Consider the following 24783-nt stretch of genomic DNA (forward strand, 5'->3'; position numbering starts at 1 on the left):
CTCACAGCTCCCCCTAAAGATTTCCAGGAAAATCTTCCTGCAGATTCAAAAGGAGCTCAGCACTAGTCATTTACATTTTCCACCTGGATCCATCCCTGTGCACGTTCATTGAACTACTATCCGTTCCACTGACCAACCTTGTCATCTGGGGCCAGCATCTTGATCTGGGCCTCGGTCTCCTCAGTGGTAAAGCGAGGGCGTGAGGGGACCTACGTCCGAGAGTGTGAGGAGCAGTGAGAAGTTGCCCACATAATGTTTAGCCGCAGGCCTGGCCCACAGACGAAGTGAACCGGGCGCCCTAGCTGTCTTAGACGTGTTTCGTATTCACTGAGTCCCTACTGTGCGCCCAGCACCGGAGCCACACAAGTGAAGCCCACCAGCATCCCTGTTCTCGAAGAGCTTGCTAGGACGTGGAAGAACCAGACCAGTAAACAAAAATGCCCATATGGTGGGAAATATTTGCAGCGTAGAACAATGTGCCTGTTACAGGGAAGCCTGAAAGAGGAAGAGCTTGAGAGAGGGACGCAGGCCTGTGTGGATAGACTCTCGAAGGCTGGGGAGGAGCTCAGCGGGCAGCCAAAGTAGGAAAGACATTGCAGGCAGATGGAAGAGTAAATGCAAAGATTCAAAGGTAAGAAACAGGGCCTCTGAGAAGGAGAGGCCAGAATGCACACGGCCGAGCGAGCCGCTGGAGGCCAGGTCTGTGCGGGCCCCGGCATCCCAGGCGAGCCTGGACTCAGTCTGCAGGCACCGAGGGCACACTGTGGGGAGAGTAAGGGGATCACTCTCAAGTCTTAAGCAATGCGCACGTTCGAGCCTGCAGGGTTTACATAACTTTTCTTTTTCTTCTGGAGCATTTATCCAGCCTAGAAATTTTCAAGCAAGCATTTTCCCTTAGTTCTATTCAACCTGAGAGCGGCAGTCGTATGCAGCTTGCGTGGTATTGAAATGCAGGTGGCCTCTATGCAACAGTGTTGCTAAAATTACCAAAACTAACCACAGCCAGGGAAGGGCCATTATCGGAAACAAATTTTATTACCATGGAAACCAGCAGATAATGCCAAGTCCAGTCATTTTTATTCTCCGAAAAGAGAGAGAGAGACAAGGAGAGAGGAAAAGAGGAAGAGGGAAAGCAGCAGGCGAGAGAAAGGGATTGAAAGGAAGGAGAAACCGAGCCGCCTGCAGAGGGGCGGGGAGAGCTGAGGCATCTGGCCAGGGTTTCAGACCACACAGGCCTCCAGCCAGGGGGTCCCCGTCCTCAGCTAATGTTTACGGAGCACGCACGGCATGCCGCAGGCTGGCAGGGAGTAGCCAGGAAGGTTTTTTGCACTGTGACTTCCAGGGCCGACCCAAAATGTGGGAAAAGGTATAAATGCCACCCGAAGGAGCTGCCCCAGAGGTAGTTCAAGGCCACCTGATGGTATCTGCCGATAGCGTGGCACTAGGGGTCAGAAGACCTGGCTTGGAGTTAAGGCTCTGCCCACAGTGGCTTGTGACCTTGGGCAAGGTCATGGAATTCTCAGAGCCTCAGTTACTTCGGGTGTCCCAAGAGGGACTTCCTGGGATAGTCATGAGGGTCTGATGTGCATGGCTGCCAAGGCACTTCATAACTAGAGAGGGCTATGGGCCCAGAAGGCCCTGCGAGCCTCCAGGATTCTGGCATCTGTGGCTTTATTTTGTTCCTTGATTTGAAGGGCTGCTTCCTCCCATCACCCAGCTCCCCGGCCCGCTGCAGCTGGGGGATCCAGCCCACAGAGCCCCCAGATGCTGAGGGTTTGGGCACGAGGCCCTGCTGAGAGCTCTGGGGGTGCTGAGCGGAGGGGCAGTGGGAGAGTGGGGGACCAGGGAGGGTTTCTCAGCGGGGCTGAGACAAGGTGTCCGCTGGCTCGGTCCAGGAGAAAGAGACACCAAAGTCAGAGGGGGAATTGGCGGGTGAGACAAAATGAGGTATGTCAGGAGACCCCAGGAGGGGAGGGAGAGCCTGTAAATACTCTGGGACCCTGGGGAAGGAGTGAGGAGGAAGGTTCAGCTGCCAAAGTGTATAGCCGGGCGGGCGCAGTTCAAAGGAAGCCGCAGGAAAGGCCCATACAGCACATGCACTACCCAAATGTCACCAGATCCAGTGTCTGTCCCCTGCCAGCTGGCTCGAAAGGCAGACTCCACCCCGGGGCCTCCCGGGGCTTCTCTCCACATACCACTCTGAGAGGCGCTGCCCAGTCTAAGTCACCTCCCTTCCCTGAGTCTCAATTCCTTCATCTATAGAATGAGGCTAAGAACACCATTTCGCACACATCGCGTTGTTGGGAGGACTCAAGACAAAATAAAACACAAAAATGAAAAGCACCTTATGACGGTAAGACCCTGTTTCGGTATTACGTCGTTCTCACTGTTTATACACAGGGACACCGGCCTCCCAGGGTAAGAAGGCTCCTCCATAACAAAATGACTTGATTAGACTGTTCTCTCAAAAACACTGCTCCCCAGCTCACACTTTCCTGCCGGCGGGCCGCCCCTCAGTCTTGCAGCTGCATATTAAATCTTCATCCCATCAGCACTTGACTGAATTTGTAGAAACAAAATGGAAGAGGGAACTCAGGCATGAATTAGCAGTTTAAGACGGGAATGAGATTACGATAAAATCCCCACTCTCTCCATCCATCAAAATGTAATAAGAATAGAAAACTAATGTGAAAATATCAACATGACCTATTGCTTCCAGCCTGTCATCACCATCCTTTATGATCGAGCCTCGCAAGATGCAAGCGTCTCATTTTGCTGTAAGCACCATGCTGTTGGCAGGAGACACAAACCGTGTCCGAGGCAGGCTTCACACTTGGGCAGAGTCTCGGGGGGAAACGGGAAGGGACCAAGTGTGACGCAGCTCCCTGGCTTTCCAAGGAATCAGGGCGGCTGGAGACCAGGGGTGTTTTGTTTTGTTTCTGACTCTGTCTCTGGGTGGGGAGGCCCCAGCCCTATCCAAGGATCATAGCTCCTATCCTACAAGATGTCCGGGAAAGGACATTTCCTACGTTCTGAATGTCCCTAGTTGCGGCAGCAATGGCAGCCTCAAGGAGCAGCCTCACACCTTCCCCACCGGCCACCTGTCTGGCCACGTGGGCACCGCGGGCTACAAAGCAGGTTCTCGGGGGGCAGTGGTATTGTCGCTTGTCCCTGTAGCAACAGCTGAGGGGCAGATAGGCTCAGAGAAGCATGGGACTTGCTCAAGGATGCACAGCAGGTGAGGGGAAGACCCCAGGTCTGCTGTGCTCCTTGTCCAGTGCTCTGGGCATGGCCAGCCACGCACCAGGTCTGAGCTTGCGGGGGAGGTACACGAAGCAGGAGCTCACAGCCTTGTTCCCACCCTGAGCTTCTTATCCCTCCAACTGCCTCCCCATCCCCTCCACTCTGGCTACACTGGCTTCCTATTACTTCATAAAAGCACTGAATTTTTTCCCAATTGGAGACTTTGAACACTCTCTTCTTTCACACTGGAGTGCTTTTCCCATCCCTGTTCATGGATTGAGCTCCCCCATCCTTCAGGTCTTCTCCAAAACTTCACCTCCTCAAGGAAGCCCTCCCTGATAGACCTTCTGCCTCCACTCTCCCAGCTTCAGGGCCCTTGGTTCGTTCCCTGTCCTATCAGCCTATGCTGTTCCCCCATAGTACATTTCTCAAGAGTTATTATATCATTTCTGTTATGATTTCATAAGTATCACCTTCATAGGAGAGCAAGCTTTAAAGGTCCGAGATCCTTCTACCTTGTGTTCTATTATATTCCCCAGCAGCTAGCAATTACCTGGCATCGATTCATCAATTCATTCAAACATGTTTATTGAGTACCTACTGTGTGCCAGGTGCCAACAGCATGCCAGCTTTCAGGCAGGCTTCGCTCTGGCGGAGGAACACGTCAACTACCACATCTCGGGGGGTGACGAGCGAGAAAAGAACACGAGAGCAGGCTGAGCGAGGTTCACATCCGACCTTCAGGAATCCTCTTTCAGAGGTGATATTTGAGCAGAGCCTGGGTGAGCCACACCAATACTTAAAGGAACAGCATTCTATGCCGTAGGAGCAGTAAGTACGGATGCCCTGAGGCTGGTATGTGCTTGGCATGTTCCTGGACACGGGACGGAGGGGTCAGTGGAGGAGGTAAGGGAAATGGAGAGTTCTCGGAGGGATCCGATTTGGGTCCTAAAAGGACAGCTCCAGGCTGCATGGAGATCAAGCACAGGGGGCGAGGGCAGGAGCAGGGAGGGTGGTTAACAGGCTACTGCAACAGTCTGGGTGAGAGATGGGGGTGTCTGGGACTAGAGAAGCAGCGATGGAGGTGGGACCAAGAGAATGGATGGTGCCGACGGGGTTTGCAATGGATCCGATGTGGGGTAAGAGAGAAAGAGAGGAGTCAAGGATGGAGCCGGGAACTTTGGCCTTAACTGGAAGAATGTGGTTGCCAAGAACCAATAAATTGGGTTTTGTTTTTGTTTTTGTTTTTGTTTTTAGAGAGAGAGAGAGGCTGCATGTGCGCAAACATGCACGTGCGCAGTGAGGGGAGGGGCGGAGGGAGAGAGAGAATCTTAAGCAGGCTCCACACTCAGTGAGCCCAAGGTGGGGCTTGATCTCGTGCCCCCAAGATCATGACCTGAGCCAAAAATCAAGAGCCGGATGTTTAACCAACTAAGCCCCCCAGGCATCCCCCCAATAAATCGTTTTTTATGCTTAAGCCCATTTGAGCTGGAATTTCATCACTTAAAATTAAAAAAAAAAATCTTGACTAATACAGAGACTAACAGGCCGAAGGTAGCTGGGTACGGAGTGGAGAGGAGGGGACGGATGGAAGAGACGAGGGAGATGACTGCTGGGGTGTAGCAGGACGCTGGGGTCTCAAGATGAAACAAAGAGGACTCTGGGTTTCCACCCCGGGTGCTTAGGAGTATGGCAGCCTCGTTTGTGGGACATACAGGCTTAATCAAGTGTATGACTTTTCCTCCTTAACGTCTGGAATTTAGGCAACAGCTGCTAGAGCTCTGCAGAGAGCTCAGGGCCAGAGAAAAATCAGTTACTATTGGTTGTGTGCCTTCAGCGAGCCAAGCCCCGAGCCCAGCTCACTGTGCACAGCACTCTATCAGGTGAGCACACCTGTCTCCATTTTACAGATGAGGAAACAGAGGCTCAGAGGAGTTCTGGGGCTTGACCAGAGCCATGCAGTCAGAAAGAAAGATTTGGGAGCCACCAGTAGAAACAAAGCCCTTCACCCATAGGCATCTTTATGAACCCAGGACTAGAGGTGAAGTTCTGACTTTGCCACTCACTCCCCAGGTGACATTGAGGGAGCGCCCCTCCTGCTCCGTGTTCACCTTCCCCATCTGGGAAATGTCCGGGTTGGGCTTGAGGATCCCCCCAATTCCTTATGACTCTCACTGCTCCTATTTGGACTTTGGGGGACCAGGGTAGGCAGAAAGAGACTGCCACCTGGGTTGAGCACCTAGTCTACACAGCACATTCTCCAGGGAAGAGACTAGAGGAAGGAAGGGCTGCAGGCTGGCCATGGTCTGCCGAGGGTCCTGGAGCCCACCCTCAGAGGGCTCCCAGCGTGGTGGGGGCTGAGCACGCGGGGCCACCGCACACAGCTCTGCTGGGAGACACTGGGAAGCTAAGCCAAGCTCCAGCCCACGGCCGCTCACAGCATATGCTCAGCATTTCATTCATCATTTGCAAGGAGCTGCTACCCACTTCAGAGTCTCTTCCTGCTCCAACAGCGTTTTGGCTTCTGCCTTTTCTGATTCGGCTTCCACCCTTTACCTTGTCCCCTTCCACTGCCACAAACAACTGGGGACAAAGTTGTCCTGCAAGTTTGGGAGATTCGGGTAGAAGCGAACTGAGTCACTTCCACCTAATGGGCTCCACAATGTAAAGAACGCGTGTGGTCCAGGTCCGGGGAGATGCGCCCAGCAAGGGTCCGGCGGGAATGCGAGGGATGCATCTGGGAGGGTACCCTGAGTGATGAACGTAAGGGCCACGGGAGGATGCACAGAGTAACGTAAGCAATGGCCGCAGTGGGATTTGCTGCGTAACACGGACACTGCCAGAGTCAGGTTTCCAGGTGGAGCTGCCATGATTTGCTAACGTGGAAAAATGCCCACAGCCGGGTCCACTGTTTGGTTAGATTAGATGTTGGCAAGTACCTCGCTGTGTCGGAAGGGTGGGGGGTGTGAGTGGTACCATTGTTAGGGGGCCCTGGACATGTGGGCAATGTACAGATAGAGCAGGTCTGAGCCTTGTTCATGGTTATCTCTCGGGTTTAGCACATAGTAGGTGCTCAACGAATAGTTCCTAGGCAAACAAATGAATGAGCCCAGTGAGCAGCACAGCGCCAGGATGGACTGAGTGACAGCACCCTCCACTTCAGAGGGCTTCTCCCAGCACTGCTCCCAGGGCCTGCCCAGGACACGGGACCACAGCTACAACGGAAGTAGGTCGTCTGAAGGACCAACCCTATCTCTCCTTGCACTCTTGCTCCCTCTCTCATTCTCTCTTTCCCTCTCTCCCTCTCCCTCTTTCAGTCTCTGGCTTTGTGGCAAGAAAGAAAACAAAGAAGGGTCTCCCCTCCTCCCTGCAGAGACCCTCCCACCAAGCCAGACCTTCCCAGGGTGGAAGCTGTCTACCCTCCACTCTCCTTCCAAAGCTGGGCCAGCAGCTCAGCACCCAAGGCACGGAAAGTGGAGCTTTGGGGCTCCCACCTCCCCCAAACCCCTGCACCAGACCAATCCCTGCAACACTACAATGGCCATGGAGCCCACAGAGCCAATATCAGGCTCCAATGTGGCGGAGTGAACACACATCCCCTCCCTGTCCTGGGTTGCCCACCCCCAGCCAAAACCCAAGGAGGACCGAGATGGCCTAGGGAGCCCCGCAGGGCTCAACCTCAAGTCTGATACACATTCTCATTCTTTCCTGGTTCTTTCATTCAATAGAATCATCGAGCACCTGCCCTGGGGCCAGCCACCTTGCTTAGTGCTAACGATGTCTTTGGCCAGGCTGAAAGGTCCCTGCCCTTGTGGGGCTGACATTCTTGTAAAAAAGAAAGCCAGTAAACAATGAGCCAACCAAAGAAATGAAACTATTTCAGACGGTGATATAAGCACAACAAAGGCAACACAAAGTTGTGCTGGGTTTTCTGTTTCTTCCCCAGACCTCGATTCCATTCCTCTCCCCCTCCCCCCTCCCCCAGTCTCCTCTGGGCTCTGAGGAGCTGGGCCCTGTGACTGCATCCCTGGACTCCCAGGCCGCCAGCTTCTCGCTGGGCTCAGACAGCAGGAAACCTGGCAGGAATGAGAGCCCCAGGGAAGAGAGGTCCAGGGATTTCTTCTTTGCTCCCCTGTGCCTTGTTGCCTGGCCCAGGGTGCTGAGAGCCTCCCACGGTTGCTGGTCTCTGTGTTCCCTTGTCTTTGGTATACCTCTTCACGTTCCCAGCTAAGCATGCCCTACCTTTCCTCCCAGGCCCCTGACTGATACGGGCAGATGCTGTTGAAAGCGCTGGGAGACAGGGTAGCCGGGGAAGCAGTTTCAAGCCTGGGTTGTTCAAGAAACAGAAAGACGGGGGGCGCCTAGGTGGCACAGCGGTTAAGCGTCTGCCTTCGGCTCAGGGCGTAATCCCGGCGTTCTGGGATCGAGCCCCACATCAGGCTCTTCTGCTGTGAGCCTGCTTCTTCCTCTCCCACTCCCCCTGCTTGTGTTCCCTCTCTCACTGGCTGTCTCTCTCTGTGTAGGATAAATAAATAAAATCTTAAAAAAAAAAAAAAAAGAAACAGAAAGACGGCCAGTATGGCTGGGATGTACTAAGTGAGGGAGAGAGGGAGGGAAGAGGAAGTCAGAGATGAATTTCGAGATAGTGACAGCTGGCTGAGCACAGCCACCCCCAGTCAGAAGGGACTCCCAGCTATAAAGGACTATTGCCCCTGGCGGACAAGTGCGCCACGTGACCAGACCCGTGGGTGGGGGTGCATCAGCCGGGACCTGGCAGAACAACAGTGGCGCCCACCAGCTGGGTCATGTGAGAACACTTTAATAAAGGGACTCTCTATGCAGGTATGCGCAGGGAAGTCACAGGCTGGTGGAGATCTCTAGGACCACAACAACCCCGGGCGAGAGGGCGAGAGGACACAGCAACCACCAGAAGCAGGGGGAGTGGTGTAGACAGAGGATTGCCCTGAAGGAAGCTGAGACACAGCCACGGTGACCGCACAGGGAAGGCTCTGGTGAAACCCACACCCCACCTCTTCCCTGTCCCCACTCTCCTGCCGCTGACAGCCGCTGGGCACTGCCACCCTGGAGCCAGACAACAACCCCCCAGGGCCTCCTCCTGAGACCTGGAACAGCCTGTAGAAGAGGGAAGCCTGGATCTCTGGAGGCAAATGGAAAATGTCCAGCCCTCGCATCATGGAGGACCTGGAAAATCACAGTAAGAGGTTTGGATTTCAGGCTAAGCACAGTGGAAAAATACCGGGAATAAGAGCAATAAAATACCACTTGGATCCTTTGCCTCCATCCACAGGGAAGTGATGGAACGGGCTCTGCCCTTGACAGTCCGGACCAAATGCCTCCTAGAAACACTCTGCGGTGCGGGTTGGGAGGAAGGAGAAAGTTAAGAGCGTGTCCGGGAACCAAGCCCCCCTGGGCAGGCCTGTGGCGGACAAACCAGCTTAAGAACCCCAGGGACCTCCAGCCTGCAGGGCACAAACCCACATGTTCCACGCACAAGACCTTCCTGAACAGGATGGAGTCTGGCCTCCCTAGGAAATCAGAGAATGCCCCAGGCTTTCCTGCAGAGGCTCCTGCAGAATGACCAAGGAGGCCTGAGCGGGAGGCAGAAGCCCTCCCCACACCCACTTTGCCAGGCTGTGAAATGGGCAAGCTGGCCCTGGGAGCCTGCCCACACGCTTCTCTCTCCAATCATCAAGGTTAAGGCAGGGACGCCGAAGAAGGGAGTGAGGACGCTGTGCTCCCTTTCTGCCAGAGTGATGGGGATGAGAGGCAGGGAATAAAGAGCCTCCACCTGGACTCAGAAACCCAGGGGTCGTATCCTAGCCCGCATGTCACAGGTGTGCGGAGACACCGCAGCAAGAGAGAGAAGACTCTAATGCTTGGGATAGTGCTTCACGGGCTCGTGGGCCACCTGCACGTGAGCCGGGCGCTGGCTCTGCACGTGACCCTGACGCCCTCCTTCATATTATCGTACCAAGAGTCGGGGCCAGGTATTTTTACACTTATTTCATAGAAGAAGACATTGCTCAGAGGGCCTGAGTCCCTCACCCCGACTCCTGCAGCTGGGCTACAGCGGAGCCAGGAGTCCCCAGCCTCTGTCTTACCCACACCCTCTCCATCACAAGCACCCCCATCCGTAGGGAGAAGGATGGGGCCCCGAAGCCTGGGCTCCCTCCGCAGATGCCAGAGTCCCTATAAAGAGCCCAGCCCGATGTTCCAGTTCCCAGCCTCACTAGGTAGGAGCTGGATCCTGCCTGATTCATTCCTTTAATCAGGGACGGAGTGGTGGCAGCAGCTTCCAGAAAAAGTCTTCACACTCGTATTAAAGTTAAGTCATTGCTTTAATATCCACAGGGTGGAGGCAGCTGCAGCTGGAAGCCTGTGGTCTCTCAGCTGTCTCCGTGGGTCTGATGCGTGAGGCACTGCCTGCCACAGGGCCCTGGGACAGTCCTGTCCCATCACCCCATGTCTGAGGCCGTTCTCCATCCTTGCTCTCGGGGCCATGCCAAGGGGTTAGCTGTCCCTGCAGGTGCCTCTCGGACAATTTGCCTTATAGGCAAACCCCAAGCCCTGGGGGCACTTCTAAAACAGATGCCCATAGGGGTTCTGGCTCCAGCCCCAAAGCTTTCAAGCTAAGCCTAAAAGAGATACAATCCAGAGAGGTTACGTGATTTGCCCGGGGTCACACAGCCAGCTAGAGGAAGCACAGGGGCTTGAACCCAAGTCCACATACTCTTTCCACTCCATCACGCTCCCTCAGTGGGTGCCGTGCGGGCCCCGGGACAGGTGCAGCAACACCCGGGCAGACATAGCTGGCAACGTCACCCTGGCTCTGTGACATGGGGCAAACTGCCCCGCTCACTATGCTTCAAGTGCTTCAGCAGTCACAGGGCGCTCCAGGCCTCTGCTGACCTGGGATGAGGTAACAAAGCAGAGTGCACTGGAGAGTGACAAGCACCCTGAGGACGTGGTGGCCTGGAGTGTGGGGGAAAGGCAGCCCTCTGGAGATGTTGGGGCAGGAGTTGGGGAGCGGCAGAGCAGGGCAGAGCGGGGGACATGGGCTGGGAGTGGATGAAGGAGCCCCAGCAGATTCTGGGGGAGAGGAACCCAGCAGGACCTGTGAGCCGGAGGGGTCAGGGCCAGGCTCAGGGAGAGAGGGGGCGTCCTGCTGGGACCGCACAGGGCTGGGGCTGGGGCATCCAGAGGAGTTGGCAGCAGGGAGCCAGGAGACCACGTTTCTCGGGGGGAAAGCGAGAAATGGCCAGGGTGGGGCTGGCTGTGGCAAGGCTGTGTCTCTGGCCTTGGAGCCTCGGGCTCTTCTCTGTACAATCGAGAAAATAGACCTACGTTGCAGGGCTCCTGTGAAGACTGGCATGTATGAAACGTGCCTGACATACAGTAGGTGCTCAATAAACGGGTTCCATTATGGCCATGCTGATGATGATTAGCAGATTACTGAAAATCTCTGAGTCTGTTTTCTAGGCTGTGGAGTAGAAATACTCAGATTTATGTCACAGTGTTCTTGGGGAGCTAAAGGTCATAGTCCACGTAAGCGGCCAAGTGCAGGGTCTGGCACACAGTAGGTGTTCAATGGTCACCAGTCCAGTCTACCCTGTCCTCCTTTTTTCAACCCAATAAAAGATGTGGAACCTACAGGTGGACATGGTAGGAAGACAGGCTCTGGTTCCTTCTAAGATCTCTCCTCTCCCCTTGACAGGTAGTGAGCTCCCCATTCCTAGAGGCATCCAAGGAAAAGTCAGATGACCTTGTGTCAGTAGGAAGGTGATCCATTTCCAACAGGGTCTGGATTCAAGGCCAAAAGCCCTTCCAGCCTGGAGCATGCACAATTCTACGAGTCCATGAGCTCCGGCGTCATGAGACGGCCCAGGCCTGGCCTATGAACACGACCTCGGACTTGGAGTCAGAAGGCTGTCAGCTGAATCTTTGCTCAGCTTCTTCATTTCCTCGGGCGCTCTCTCTGACCGAGGAGCACCTAGGGTGCCCCCAAGTGGCACCTACGGCTCCCCCGCCCCTGCCCCAGGCAGCCTTGGGCCCAGGCCCACCCCCAGCAGGTGTGTTTGGAGAAGTACGTCCCAAGTCTCACCCCGTCCATGTTCCCCAGCTCAATTACAGGCTCAATATTCTTTTCTGTGTAATCCCCAAATCAATATGTGTTCATACATATTTAATCGGGAGGCTGTTTTTATTAGAGTGGGGATTAGTTTTACATCTTTCTCCTCACTACTTAGAAGGCATCCGCCACTCACGAGGAAGATGAGCAGATTAATGAGGGAAAGGCCTAAGTGTGGGCTGGGCCTGGTGCCCCGGCCAAGCCAGAGAGACTGAAAGAACCCTCCGGAGCCTGCCGTCCCCTCTGCAAGGGGCTGGGGTCCTGCCGCTTGCCCGCTTCTGGGGCCCACCTGGCAGCCCACCCCCTCCCACCCCCAGCTCCTGCCAGAGGCCCCTGCCCAGGGCAGCTCCCCGGGTCCTTCCAGACCTGCTCCCCACCTTCCCCCAGCTAAGGAGCCAGAAGAACATGGGCCAGCTGCCTGTTAGAGGTCAGAGAGTGGAGGTCACCCTCAGCCTTGCCTTCCAGAAGTAATAGATTTCTCCTTCCAACTCCGAGTCGAGGCTGAGCGGAATAAATTATCACCCTTCCGAAGCATAATCACTGTCACACTCAGCCCCAGCTGCCATCTGCTTCCTCACCAGCACCCCCACCTAGCCAAGCTGGAAGGAAGGTGAGGGCACATGGATCTCTAAGTCACCGTGCTGGCCAGAGAAGGACAAGGGCAAGAGCACGCTGGGGGCTGCAGCAGGAGTGGGAAGGGCTGAACAGCTCCCTCAGGCGCCGGCTCAAACGGGGCTGGAGCAGCCATAAGTGGGTAGGTGATGCGTCAGGCCCTAGCTGTCGTCTGGTCTTGTCCTCACAGCGTCTCTAAGAGACAGAGCCTATTCCGATCACCCACATTTCATCCCCATTTCACAGAGGGGGAAACTGAGGCTCAGCGGTCTCGCCAATAGGAAGCAGCAGGCCTTGGATTTGGGCCAGAACATGTGGCTGCAGGGTCTGGGCCCTTAGTGGGTGGGCTGTACCCCTCCCTCCCTCCCTTACGCTGTGGTCTCCCCTCCATGGCACAAGTTGGGGGCCATTCAAGGTGACATCTAGAGACGAGAATATTTGAGAAGCACCAGTTATTGGCAGGAAATTGCCAGCTACGGGGGAACGTGGGAACTGTGGGCAGGGCCCACGCCTTCACTCATGGCCCCCGCCTATCTCCTCTACCCCGTCATGGACTCACGCTTAACCTGAACACCTGTTATCACCTCCACCTGCTCTGTGCTCACGGCTGGGTGGCGTGGATGAACGAAGCCAGGAACAGTCCCGGTCTCACGCAACGGGCGGGTTTATGAGACACGCTGCCATCAGTCAATCAGTGACACACATGGAGGTGTGCCTGCAAACGGAGCCAAGGGTCTTGGGAACGCGCGCCCCCACCTGGTGTTCTCTTCCCATCCTGAGTCCCACCCTGTCCGTCACATCGCTCCTGCAGCTTGTCCCCCAGCCGAGGCGGCCGCTCCGCAGTCCGGGACTGCCCTGTGCCTCTCCGTCCAAAAACTCACCCCATCTGCAATTACTAAATTGCAGAGACCAGGTCTGTCTTATTCACTGTCAGATTTTACTCATCACTGTGACAAAAATTGCAGGAGGAGAGAAGGAAGGAAGGGAGGAAGGGAAGAAATGCAGGAGGGTGAAAAGGAAGGGAGGGAGGAAAGAAGTGAAGTAAGGAGAAAAAAAGAATAAGGCAAGAACAAGAGAGAAAGGGAAGACACTCGGGCCGCTTTTGGAAGACCAAATGCACCCCAAAGGCCCTCTGCTTTCCTCTCATTCTACCTGGAGTTTGAGCTGACTCCCAGGCACTTGCGAGGTGGGAGACGGTACCACCAGGAACACAGCTGCGGGGGGAAAGAGTTAAATATTTGAGGGTTTCCCAAGAGGACAACTATCGCTGAATTAACCTCTTCCCAGAGGTCAGTGATTGCACCTGTCTTCTCAAAGCCGCCAGAGGCAGACGGAGGGGCAGCATGACCTCCAGTTACTGACTTGATGTCTAATGTCACCATGAACTTGACTAAGGATTGGGGCAGAGCCATCCCTAGAGGGTTATTCTGTCCCAGGAGCCCATGGCCAGGGCTCAGGGACAGGCAGAGCGTCTCAGAAAGCCTGCGTGTCTCCTTGCAGGCCGCCTTTTCCAAGCAGGCACCCGGGAGAGGCAGCTGGAAGGGTTGCGCTGACGCCAGGGCTGTCCAGGGTGGGGCCACCCGGCTCGGCTCACGGGCAGCCTGTGTTTGACGACGGGATTAATTCCCGAACAAAACAGATAACGTAGGCATGCGATTCCTCATTTAGCTGTCAGATGGGGATAAAAAATGTGTGAGAGAGAAAACCCAAGGGAAAAAAAATTAGGTAGTGATAAATTGGGAGGAAGCACGCCAAAGAAACACAAGCCATCTCTCTCATACTGTTGCGCCTGCTGTCACTTAATGTGAAAATATTCTAAGTGTGCAGGGCCTTCCCCTTGGCACTTTTCAGCCCTTCTTGAGAAGAGCCTGGCCCCCTTTTGTCCACAGTGCCCGTGTCCTCCCCGAATGGAGCAATGCATCAAAGACCCAGACAGAAGTGCTAGCCAGGACGCCCTCCTGCCTCCCTGGCCACACACAGCCACCACAGGGCCCCAGGGCCCCCAGCTGCCACTCCCCGGACGCAAGGCCTGTGCACTGCAGTCCTCACAGTGTTAGTCCCTGCAGCTGCCGAGGGTGAGGGAGGAAAGAGGGGAAAAGGTTTTTGCTGTGATAAGTGTCAACTCTGCCTGTTGTTTTGCAAAATGGAACGTTATCCAAACACGGAGAAGCAATCCACTGAGGCAAGATTTCTTAGATCAGGAGTCGAGTGGCCGCCCCAGGGGGGAATCAGTTGTCTCCAGATGTTTCATCACACGGGCTGAAATTTTAGCAGCCCTCTGAGCCCCCTAGGGGCCCCGCTGGTGCCCTTCCCCCTCCCCCCTCCCTGATAGCCTCTAAGAACAAGAAGTTACCCGCCAAGCAGATCCTTTGGGTCTGAAGGCAGAGGGTGGGACGTGGTGACGTCAGAGAGTCCCGTCCTCCGAGCGCCTGTGTGTCCATCTGTGGACAGGAGGCCAGCCTGGATGACCTCCGGGGCTAAAACCCACAGTGTAGGGGTTGCCTGGGGTGCAGGTTGAGGAACACCCACCTGGGGGTGGATCAGCCCAAAACCTCCTAGAAAAGAGCGGTGGGAGAGGAAGCACAGGGGGGACTCCAGCGGTGGTCGGAAATGGAGACTGAGTCAGATGGCCCTGCGGCCGCCCTACAAAGCAGAAATTGTCATCCACACTTCAGAGATGGGGAAATTGAGGCAGAGAGTGATAGAATAACTCGCCCAGGAATGTGGGGTCATCATGCGTGTCACTCTCTCACCCCAGTGTTCAGTCCTCCTCCAAAATACCTCTGGACTTAGCGCACATCTCTGCGTGCCCACCACCCCCCTAACCCAAGCCACTGTCATCCCTTCCTGGAACCGCTACAGCCCCCTTCGGTCTCCCCGCCATCAACCAGAGATCACCTTATAAAATGCAGTATCATATTATCCCTGCCTGAACCTTCCCATGGCTCCCCATTGCCCTGGAGGTGGAATCCAGCCTCCCTAACAGAGCTCTCAAGGCTCTCCCTGGTCTCGCCAACCTCTGTACCCTCATCGCTCCAGACCCAGCCAACCGAACCACTTAGTTTCCCCCAGGAGGCAAGCTCTCTTTGCTTCTGTCCTTTTGCACATGCTATTCCCTCAGGCTGGTACACGCTCTTCTCTCCCTCTCATTTGGTTCTGTCACCCTTCAGGGCTCCCCTGCAGTGTCACCTCCTTCAGGAGACGCTGTGACCCCTGGTCCAAATTAATCCCCCCCAATTCTTCCAGAGCCCCTCATACCTCCTGCATCACATTCTACCGAAATTGCCAGCATGCCGTCTGGAACCCCTACTGGCCCATAAGATAAGGACCCTATCTACCTTCTTCATCATTGTGCCCTGAGCCTCCGGGCCCATTGCTGGCACACAGTAGGCATGCAAGAACGATTCGCTGGACCGGTGATGGAATGAATGAATAAGTGAATGAGAGAATGAACGACGAGGCCAGAGTAAGCTCTCCTTCTCCGTATATCCAAATGTGTAAAACGCACAGGCAAGTCCATCAATAAGGCAAGCACTCGCTCCTCGCAGCCTGTCCTTGGCTGGGAGTCGGGTGATGGATTTCCGGAGGTGATGCATGGGAGCGTGAGAAGGGCGGAGTGGACGCATGGAAGAATAGAATATAGATTTCTATAGATTAATCATTTGTCATTCCTGCAGCTCAGCACACTCACGCACACACCCTCCTCCCCTCCCGGGTCCCCCTCCTCCCCTGAGGAAGCACAACTCGCACTGCCCTTGGACCATGCAACGGGGGCGCGTGCACGCACACACACATACACACACAGCAACACAAACACATGCAGAGACGTCTCATGCAAAAGTCCCTTTTTGTTGTGTCAGGTCCCCCAGCTTATAGGTAAAGGGCAAGGGGAAGGATGAGTGGGCTCGGGGCAAAGCCCCCAGTTCTCTCCACCTGCTATGCTAACTGGGCGCAGATGATCTCGTGTGCGCCCCACGAGCCACTTCCTGCCTTAGGCAGAGTTGCTGAGGAGGGAACTGAAAAGGAACAGAACCTCTTTCATCCCAGCTGAAGAGGAACGAGCCCCCTGCCCCCACCACTCCCTGGCCAGCCACTCTGCTTAGTGCTGGGCAGACATGGGTCAAAGAAACACCCCTGCCCTCAACATCTCATAGACCCTGCCCCAGCCCTCCCAGAGGCCCTGTCTGGCCTCCCAGGAGCCCCAAGGCCTCCCCACCTCTCAGGGCCACATCCTTTGCTCCAGCACCTCACAGAGACACCCCCAAATGCCTCCTATGGTGCCAGACCCAGAGTCTTCATGCATCTCTCCAAACTCTAGAGCCATAGGACACACACACACACACACACTCACACTTCTCCAGTCTCCAGACCCACCAGCCATGTGAGTGCTCTGTGTTCCCTGAAGCCTGTGGGCTCATCCTGGGGCTCCCTCATCCTGGGGCTCCCTCCGCCTCTATAGCACTCGAAGACTTCCAGCGTGCCCTGGTCACTCGCCAAGGCCCTCCTAACCCACTGGCTCCGCACACTTTCTATTCTGGTCACCTACATAAGCACTGGGCGTTTACCTTGTACCGTCAGCAACATGGCCCTTGGCCTTCCTCCAAGCCCCTGTCCTGACTTCTGGTTATTGGAAACTAAACCCTCCCCGAAGCTGAGGGACCCTGGCACCCAGGTCCTTGCCCACTCCCAGCGAAGGCTCCCTTCACTGTTCTGGTCACAGCCCACTAAGAATGTCGGTCCTTATTAATTCCCGTATTCCCTCATTTGTTTACAAGCAAACACTTACTACTGCTCGCTCTGAGCTCCATCCAAAACGATGGGCAGTACTAAAGGCCTGCCCCCAGGGAGCATGCCATCTGTGGAGACCCAGACTCTCACAGAAGCACCAAATCCAAGGGCAGAGCCTCAGACCAGAAGCAGAACACTGCTGGCTACAAGTCGACAGACAATGGCCCTGCCCAGGTCCAGGGTGCCCATCGAGACAGAAGAAGAGCTCACAGCAAGAGGACCAACTTTTCCACGCCCCTGCTCCCAAGCACGTGGGTCTCAAACCGGCCAGGCAAGGGGAGGGCAATCTCCAACTCTTAAGGAACCCCAGAGATGCATCAGAAAGGACCAGCCCTTCCTGAACACGTCCATCGGTTCCGCACTTACGTGCCACACCCCACTGCCACACCAACTTCTCAGCTTCCCAGAGGACTGGATGAGAACCTAGGGCACACACAAACCCAGAGAGCGCCATGGAGGCTCAAAGAACACGTTGTTTCCTCCTGGGAGTTCCTGATCACCTGCCAGGGGGCTTGGGGGGCAACAGAACTCCGGGACCCTGAGCTCCGCCGACCCCCCAGAGGGGCTGGGCCCGGCTACCCTGCAAGGGGCTTCTTGTGCCCCTTCACTGGACTCAGTTTCCCCCCCGGAGAGCCCTTCCATGCCAGAATGTCTGTGGGTGCTGAGGCCGGGAGGGGCAGGTGGTGGCACATGGCGTCGGCTTTGATCTCAGCCACACTCCAGTTGCTCCGACACCCAGCGGCCTCTCTCTTCCCGTCTCCCTTTGAAGTTGCTTCGTAAAGATGGGTACAGATTACAGCGGTTTCAGCTGCCTGGGGCAGGACCTTCTCCGGCTGCCTACCTTTGCTGTTAGCCTGTTTGCTCTGTCTGGGGGGGTCCCCGAAGACCCTGCTCCAGACTGGCCAACACCAGGGTTTCTCCCGAACACAAGGCTGGGGCGTTTGTGTGGGACTGACCCAGCATCTGTTTGCCGTGCTCCCAGGAGACAGCTCTGCAATGACTTTACTGGCTGTGCAAGCGCTGAGCCAGGCATCCCTGCAGATGCCACCAAGGCCCCCAGTGCTCCTAGGAGCGGCTTGGTGAACTCTTTGTGGTGTGGGAGCCAGGTACCACGCCACCGTCATCTGCGAGTCTAGAATCAGCTGCCCACATGTGGTCGGCTCGGCACCGTGCTGAGCGGGAAGGCAGCCTGCATCCCTGCTCCCGGCTAACGCAGCGTCGGTGTCCTTCGGGCAAACTGCCTCTCCCCCATCTTCCCCAAGGTTCTGTCTTCCATCCTGCTGTTCTCTCTCTGTTCTTTCTACCTACTCCACCACCCTTCCCTGCTGCTCAAACGTCCCAGGGCTGCCTCTGTCCCTGGTGGCCAGAGTGAGCTTTACAAAGCACAGGTCAGGTCCCCCTACCGCTGTAAGCCCCTCAATGGCTTTGCATGGCTCGCACACTGAAGATTAAACCCCTTAACTTCTTGACACACAAGGCCCTGCATGTGCCGGCCCCAAGCCACCCGCCTCGCCTCATCCCACCGGCCTCTTTGCTGTCCCATCACTGCCCCTTGCCCCCTCTCGGGGGCAGGCCTGAGCCCACCCTCCACTCCCCTCCTCTGTTGAACGCATTCCCCCTGCAGGGCTCCCCTCCCGTGGCACAGCCCCTGAAAGTCTCCAGACCCACCATCCAGGCTCAGTCCTCTGGGATTACATTCTTCCGCACTTGCCTCGGGTGTGATGAATCAACTCACCCGTGTGCCTCTGTGACTGAGATCTCCCCCCCACTAAGTTCCATGAGAATAAAGACTTCGTGTGCTTTTATTCAGAATCATCACCAAGGCCTAACACCGCGTCTTGAGCATCACGGGCATTCAGAGCGAGTGAAGGGAGGAAGGGATGGTCTTGAGTTTGGGGGCGCTAACAGCCCTCTACCAGGCCATGGTGAGCTCCCATCCTGCCATTTTAGCAGGTCACATGTGAGGTTGGCTCCTGGGGAAAAATCAGCAACAGGCCCTTTCTCTCAGCGGCCCCCCGGATGGCTCAGAGCAATGCCACCGACAGCTGAATATGTGGACGTGGGTTCAAGTCCTGACCGCAGCCCTTCCTGGGAAATCCACGCCTTATGCAGTGAAACACGGTAACGCCAGAGGGCCTGAGCTAGTAAGTAACCCCGCAACTTCACACCCCAGCCCTCCTCCCGGGGGTGCTCAGCTTAAACAACCACGGCCAGAGAAATAGATAGACCAGGAAAGTTCTGGATGCCACCAGAGATGCTGTGGTGCCAGAAGGGGCCGGAAGCTGGATGTCCAGACCCTTGACTCAAACCCAATAGTCACTGTCCCAGAGCGTGACCTGAGAGCTCTCTTCTTGCACTCTCCTTCCTGTCCCTAATCCAGGCCTCAGAGAGAGACTGCTTCCTCCTGCCGAGTGGGGCACAAGGCCTCCTGGAAGGGTGGCAGTGGCCTCGGCTCCTTCCTCTGTCCCTACCCACACCCCCCACCCCCGGGTCTGGGGTTTTGTTCTGAAACAGCCGCAGTCTTCGAGGCTGCCAGAAATTAAGATGCACTCTTCTTGGTTACTCAGCCCTGCATCACTAAAACCAGGAAGGAACCTGCGTCTTGTCTTCCAACCCTCTCCTTCCAAAGCCTTTTCAAAGGAAGGGGGAGGAAGCACACAGCGACACCCCCTCGCTGCTCCAGGCATTTTAATGAATTCCAGCCTTCAGGGAGAAGGACGGCTGTGTTAACGGTGCCCGTGAAAAACGAGGGGAGGAACAGTAAAGCAAATTTCTTTTTATTGACTTTTAGTGAGCTATTTAATCCAAACAGCTCATTATCTGCAATATAAATATACTATATAATGGATTTTGCAATAAGAACAATTAGTTTTGCAATTAGCATGAGAATAAGCTCTCCCCGACTGCAGAGAAGGCAAGGCCCAGACTTTGGGGGCTGGGGGAGGCTGCCTGAGGGAAGGGTGGGGTGAGAGAAGAAAGCGCCCTCCAGAAGGAGAGGGCCGGGCTGCCTCACCACCCAGTCCACTCGGCAGTGTGGCCCCAGATGTGCAGGCATGTTGCCAGCAGACAGGAGCGCCGAGCTACACTCCTGGTTGTCCAGGGTGTAGATCTGGGCTCTGGGCTCAGCTCCATCACGTGTCAGCTGTGCGACCTCGGGCAAGTCACCTGAGCTCTCTGAGACTCGCCTGCCTCCTTTGAGAAACTGAGCAGCGCTCTGCTACCTCTTCGTGGAATTGTTAGGAGGACAGCAGGAGGGACACACCTGTCCCTGGCCGAGTACATCCTCCATGAACACTTTGAGGGTGCTGAGGTGGGACTTCTTTGTATCCCCTTGGCTGGCTCACCTCCAGGAAGGAAGCAATCGTGTCTGTCTTGCTCTCCACTGAATCCCAGCACCTGCCAGTATACAGTGGGCACTTAATAAATACTTGTTGAATAAATATTACATAGCAAATGAAACCCAAATGGCTGCTTGGACCAGTGCCTGGAACATAGTAGGCACTTGCTAGACATTCCTCGAATTGATGTTGCTCAGCAAATGAGCCTCCATGGCTGGGTCCTTCCAGTCACGTGCCGCAGGCTTGTCTCAGGCAGCTGCGCAGATAAGCATCGTGGTGGAGATGAGCATCCCCTGAAGGCCCCATTGCTTGACTCTCCGTACCTGGCTCTCTCTGCAGTCTCCATGGCTAGCTGCTCAGAGTCAGGGCCTCCTGGCCAGGTTCCCTCCTATCTGTAACCCCAAAGCCTTGGGCCCTTGTCCCTCCCACTGCCACAGTCCCCCACCCCTGCCCCGAACTGGACTGTGGAGCACACTGCTGCCCAGAGGCAATGGGGAGGTGCTCATGGGGTAGTCCAAAGGCAAAGAGAACAGGCTTGGGGGCTTCCCAAATGTCCCAAATGCAATAGAGTGGGTTAAGGCACAGACTCTCAGCCACAGGGACTGCGTTTGTAAGTTTGTATCCAGGAGCTCCATATTCTAACTAGGTGACACAGACAAAGCCCCGAACCTCATTTGTCTCGTCTGTAAAATGGGAACAAAAATGGATTACTTATGACCTAGAGTTTGGGGAGAATTACATGAGAAATACATGGATGGATGGCCATAGTGCCTGTCACATAGATCTCAACAATCGTTAACTCCCATCCTTATCACCATCCTATTATGGATTATAACCATGGCCACACACGACCACACTCTTGGGACCCAACTCCGCCACCACCTGGCCTCTGTCCAGGAAGTTTTGCAGAAGGTGTTTCTCATCTTAGCCAGTCCCAACCAGCTAGCAGGCTGGCCTTGGGATTCTCCACACATGATACCATCTAACCCCCGCACCTCCATGAGGTCGGCTTAGATAGTGCTCAGGTGGGGAAACTGAGGCCCACAGAGGTTTCCCCACACACAGACCCTGTCCTGACTTTATTTTACTCCCTGCCTTTTCAGAGCCTCACATTTACAGCAGACTATGAATGACAGTAAGAGTTTCCATCTGATGGGTGCCAGAATCCACTTGGCACTTTCTATGCTTTATCTCGCCCCTGGGTCGTCCTGTTGGCAGGTGGTAGAACCAGGACTCCACCCCAAATCCTCCTAAGCTCCAACCTCTTCCCCAAGCACTCACTGTGACCCTGAAGATCCTTTTGGGCTCCCGCTTGAGTCTCCAGATGTCCTATCCTGGGCCCTGCTAGGTAACTGCCCCACTGGCTTGAGCAAGACCACCATGGAGCACAGGGGATGGTGTCCCAGGATCCCGAGCCCCAGGGCTTCCCAGAGGCAGCCCCCGGGATACACAGTCTGGGCTTGCGGAAGACTCCTGACTTTGGGCTGTGGCTAAAGTGACCTTCACCCCCCCCCATGGCTGGCTGTGGATCGAAGGTCAAATACCTGGCACACACAGTTGCCATGCAGAATAACACAAGGAGCCCCAAAGGCTGATGGGAGTCTCTCCGGACATAACAGCCAAGGACCCTGTCTTCAGGGGCGCCCAGCCTGAGGTCAAGTACCAGTCTTTTCCAGCCACTCACTTGCTTCCAGACCTTAGGCTAGCCACATCTTCCTGAGCTTCAATTTCCTCCTCTGTAATGTGGAAACCACAGTAATACCCCCTCCCAGGGCTGGAGCAGCGACCTTGGCAGGTCTCTGTTTCCCCACCAGGACCCAGAGTTGGGCCCGGGGGTTTCTGGTGCCTTCCTCCTCTCCCTGTCCTTGCCTTTGCTCTCCCGGGCTGCAGCCTCTTCCCGTGGCCACCTGACTCCGTGTCCCAGTTGGGCGCGGTGGCCCTTCTGCGGGAGAGCAGAACTGAGTGCTGTTAGTCACAGTGTGGAGAGGTGCAATCCATCCGGGAGGCCAGTGGGACACGAGAGAGGTCATCTCCATTACAAACTGGCTATGATGAAGCCATTACTTACCATAATGGGATCCTTTCAGTCGGTGGTGATGCCTGCCACAGCCGATAACGCCTGCCACGGCCCCCGCAGCCGGCAGCCTGCAATAACACAGGCTCTCCCCTCTGCGACAGGTTCAAGCTCTCACGCTCATCGGAAAGTCCATTTTCCAGCACAACTGGGTACACTTCCCCGTGACAAATGCCTGTTCGCCTTTAATCTGTTACAAGCCGAAGAGGCCCAAAGGAAGCACTCCATCACGGGGAAGAATGTTTTCATAAGCGTGCTCTTGGAGGGCCCCTGAAGGAGGGGGGCAGTGTGGGGGGCTCACGGGGATCCAGAGCTGCATTTAGGAGGAGGGGATGGGCCATGACGTGAAGGTCTGGGGCGAGTGGAGGGTTCACACAGGTGTGTGGGGACATACCTTTGTGTCTGTGCTTGGGAAGGGTGTGGGGGTGTCCCTGCGAGGACTCATGTCCTTTGTGTGTGCATGTGGGAGTGCAAATGCATGTCCATGACTGAGGGCAGAAGCTGGTGTGATATTTAGTGTGTGAGGAAAGGGAAGTGTCTGGAGGTGTGTGCTCAGATGTATATATCGGGATACCGGGAGCCTGCACAAGTGTGCAACAGTGTCCAACAGTAGCTCCCTCTGTGTGTGTGTGTGTGTGTGTGCACGCTGGAGTGTGAGGGCCTGGGTGTGGGTGGGTGTGTCTGGGTGGAGACCTCTGTGTGTGCATGTGATGGACAGTGTATGTGAGTGGCACATGCGTGTGAGCACTCGCGTGTGTACCTGAAGTGGGACAGAGTGGGGTTTAACGGCATAGCCAGCTTTCCCAGACCTCGGGGGAGGGTGGGGGGCCTTGAGCATGGGCCCCTAGCTCCTTATAGTTCAGCCAGGCGTTGCCTCAACACTTGGGAGCTGCCTGGGAGGCTGAGGATTCACACTGAGCCGGGGTCGGGGATGCGGGTGGAAGAGGGCTCAGAGGCCCGAGGCGCCCTCCCCCAGCCTCGGTTCTGGGTGTAGTAGAGTCAGGGCCTGGGGGGGGGGGCGGCGCCCAGGCTGGGGACTGAGAAGTCGCACTCAGATCCAGGTTGAAGCCAGAGACGGCAGGAGCCATGTCTGTCTGAGGATGGTCACGGGGTGGGACGAGCAGCCCAGGGAGGCCGCTGGTGATGCTGGAGCCGCCCATCCCACCCGGACCCAGGAGGAGGAGCAGCGGACTGCAGGGAGCACGGATGGTGGGAAGGAGTGGCAGCTTCCCCGCATGCCCGCCCCTGTGCCCCGGCCCTCAGCAGGCCCTGGGACCCCAGTTTACCATCAGAATCCCCCTGGACGTTCCAAACCACCTTTCCTGATGAACGACTCTGTACCCCCAAGCATGTCGCGTGTGGCATCTATAACGATCGTGAGCGTGACTATTACGAATAGCTACTTTGCATCAGGGACGTGCATGGGTTTCACGCACATCCCGCATTTATAAACAGCAATTCAGAGGGAGAACAATGGCGTATGGAACCCCTGACGTGAACTTCCCACATGCCATCAACAATAACACCGAGCCCTCCCTGCGGAAGGTGAGGGTCAGGGCGGGCCGCCAAGTGCGGCCAGTCCCACCACCAACAAACAGCGGACCGGGCACTGAACTCTGGTCCACCTCCAAGAGGCCTCCTCCAGGGAGGCTTCTGGCAAAAACATCCCCTGCTCCCCCCGCCTCTCACCCTGGAGCCTTACGCTGACCAACCGAGCAGAGGGCAAAACTTCACATGTGCTTCTTCACCGACGGAGACCGCGCTGAGTTCATTCAACAATGGGACTGGTGGAAACAGCTCGAGTCCTCCCCTTCAACAGAAAGCAATAGGAAAGTGCCAAGGAAAACCTCCTGGTCATAAACCAGCCCATGAAATACAAAGTAGCGTCTGTAAAATGTCTCCTGCCCAAGGTCACACCACCGGGAATGTCAGAGCCAGGATGTGGGCCACTCTCCCGGAGATCCCGGGCTGGGGACCAATGGAAACATATCGTTCTCATTCCAAAGAGGACATACCAGAAAATGTATGGTCGTGTCTTCTGCTGAATGTTTAGTGTTCAAAGAGATGTGTGCAAAAGGAGTGGTCAGGACAAACCCAGGGGAGGCTGAATGGAGGCATGAGTGGGAATCTCTGACCTTGAGGATGTTCCTTGTGACCTTGAGGGCTTGGAGGTTGGGGGGAGACAAACTCTGGGTTGGTGAATGTGAGGACAGTGAACGGCAGGAACTTGCAGAGAGAACAGAACTCAGATGTACAGGACGCTAGCCATAGGCCAGGCTCAGTGCTAGGCTCTTTAACCAACGTTACCCCCATGCAACCACCTGAGAGCTCAGAATAGAAAATATCCATTTAACAAAGGAGGACACTGACACTCAGAGAGCTGAAGTCATTTGCCCAAGTTTGCATAGTCCATCCATAGGGAAACAGGCTCTGAAGTCAGATCTGGTGGGTCCCATCCCCCCACATCAAACCCAAAGCAGCTGTGCACCCCACTTCTGAGCCCTCTGGGCAGACCTGTGGGCCCCGGGCCTCCTCACCCTCCACGTCCTCAGTGCTCAGCTCTACTGTGACCGCCGGTC

This window comes from Ailuropoda melanoleuca, chromosome 2, assembly GCF_002007445.2.
Source record: "Ailuropoda melanoleuca isolate Jingjing chromosome 2, ASM200744v2, whole genome shotgun sequence".
Lineage (NCBI taxonomy): Eukaryota > Metazoa > Chordata > Mammalia > Carnivora > Ursidae > Ailuropoda > Ailuropoda melanoleuca.